Here is a 2,508-nt window from a genome sequence, read left to right as displayed (position 1 = left end):
GCCTGGCCCCTCGATGCTGTTAGTCCTGATGGCTTCCTGGAGGAGGTGATCTAGAGCAGCCCTGCACCCATTTAAATAGGCTGAACAGGAAGACCTTAGCACAAGATGCAATTCTGCTACAGTGGGCTGTGTGAGCTTCGGCAACTCTTTGTGCTCCAGTTTCCTCATCCGTCAAACAGGGAAAACAGTAACACCTGTTTCTCAGGTTTTGTGAAGATTAAATGAGACAGCACATGTCAAGCACAGAGCCTGGTTCAGGACCAGCACCCCAGGAGTGGCAACTCTCTCAGCGATTATGAGGGGCTTGCTTATTCTGGCTGAAAGTCCCTATAGGGGAGGAGGGGTCAAGATGGGAGAAAAGGAAGTTTGCTGGAGGTTTGGGGGAGTCCAAGGCATTTTGGAGACTCCCAAATCTCTTGTGTCCTTGGGGGTAGCTCTGGGCTGGGTCTGTCCCCCACTATTTCTCTAGGGACCTCTTATCCCCCAGGGCAGCTCCGGAAGGGTCAGTCCTGATATTGGGAGGGGGATCCAAGACGCTGGAGTTGGTAGTTGAGGATGGAATTCTTGCCTTCAAGTCCTGCCACCATTCCTTTGCAGTCGCTGTGCGCAGGCCAGGTGGAGACGGTGCTGTGTGGAAGGTGACAGATGGCCGTAAATGAGGGGTGAATAAAACTGCTAAATCATCAGCTGGGAAATTGAATTGAGCATCTCACCTCCCATCTGTGAGAGCCTCTTCCCTCTGGAAGGACTGGGTGTGGGTGTGTGTGTGTGTGGGGGTGGCATTTGGTGCAGGTGCAGATGGACTCAGACGTGTTGTGCTGGGGCGTGTGCACACACAGGCACACACACACATGCACGCACGCACACACACATGCTCACATATGCTCACACACCCGCACACCTCTGTGCTAACACCCCTTGACCAACATTCTTCTCATCGCATGCACACTCGCACTTGTCCATTCATCCACAGGCTCTTTTACACACTTCTTACATCGTTTTTAACATCCAGGAACATCAACCTACACTTATCCACATCCAGGGCATAAGGCACCCCAACAGGTAGATTTGTGCACCTGCACTTTCTCACTCGTGACACACCGAGATGCAAAAGCTCCTTTGAGTTGGCTTCTCGCACACCTGAATCACAGTGGGGTAAGCTGTCTCCTTGTTCACAGGTATTTCCTGGGGTCTACTTCCCATCCTAGTGAAGACAGGCCCAGTCATGTGACCAGCTCCGGCTCATGCAATAGGGGTGGAGTGGCTGTGTGCCACTTCTGAGCAGGAGCTGTGAGAGCCAGCCAGAGGTTCCTTTGTGTTTCCTTGTCCCTCTGCCATGGTGACCATCAGTGTTCCAGGTAGGGCCTGCCCATTGACTCTGGGTCCTGGGGTATAGTTGACAGGGAGCAGAGCCACAGGTGACCAGTAAATTAATCGGTAGATCTTGAGAAATACATCTCTGTTGGTGTGAGTTACTGAGATCTGGTGGTCATTTGTTACTGCAGCATAGCAGAGCCTTGGCTGATGAAACCCTTCACACACACATACACACACACACACACACACACACACACACACTTTTCCCAGCCCACTCCAGGCTGGTCTGATGTGTGGAACATCAAACCTCTGATTAAGAAGGGAGCAGGGTGGGGACAAGATGAGACTGGAATAGATGTGTGGTTCTGTGATGGGATTGCATTTGAATTATCTCATTAGAAGGGGCTTTTATGCCATCAAAAGATGCAGAGTTCAATGGAGGCTGAGTGGTCAAGGAGCACTTCCTGGGGAGTCAAGAGTTGGGAAACTTGGCTTTGAATCTCATGTGGCCATCCCTTCTCTGCCCTGCTCTGGGGACAGGAGTTACTTTGAATCCAGCAAGGGATGACAGTCGAGTCCAAATAACAACAAACAGCCCACCGGCAACCTTCCCCTGTTACACATGCTTACTGTGTGCCCAGCACTGAGCACACCCATGGAATATGACTACTCCTGGAGTCCTCACATCAGCTCTCTGTGAGGGTGGCTTTGAGATCTCGGGTTTCATTGCATTAAAGTCCCACTGGCAGACATCTGTGGAGGCTCCCAGCCTTCAGAAGCCCGTGCTGGTGGGGGTGTGTGGATGATGTCATGATAACCCTTCCCCATGGACAGACACATCTGACTGGAAGCCCTGGCAGAAGGTAGCAAGTGTGATCTGGGGATGGAGGCCTGGCTTAATAATCTAACTCCTTTCTTTCCTGGTGGTGAAACCTCGAGTAAAGGACTTCTCCTGACCAGACCTCAGTTTTCTCATCTGTAAAGTGGATATAATCATTGCTCTAATTATAATTGAGTTGTTCTTGTGAGGCTGATGTGAGAAGATGCTTAGAGAAGCCCCAGGTAGGGCCGGTCTGGGCCTCTTTACTTGAAGGTTCATTTCTGGTGCTCCTTCCTCCAAGAAGCTTCCCTTGATGTCTTCCTCTTCCAAAAGCATAGAGCAACTTATAGCTGATTTCAACAGACCTGTTC

Source organism: Myotis myotis, unplaced genomic scaffold, assembly GCF_014108235.1.
Source record: "Myotis myotis isolate mMyoMyo1 unplaced genomic scaffold, mMyoMyo1.p scaffold_m19_p_13, whole genome shotgun sequence".
In the NCBI taxonomy this organism is placed as follows: domain Eukaryota; kingdom Metazoa; phylum Chordata; class Mammalia; order Chiroptera; family Vespertilionidae; genus Myotis; species Myotis myotis.
This window is presented reverse-complemented; position numbering follows the sequence as displayed.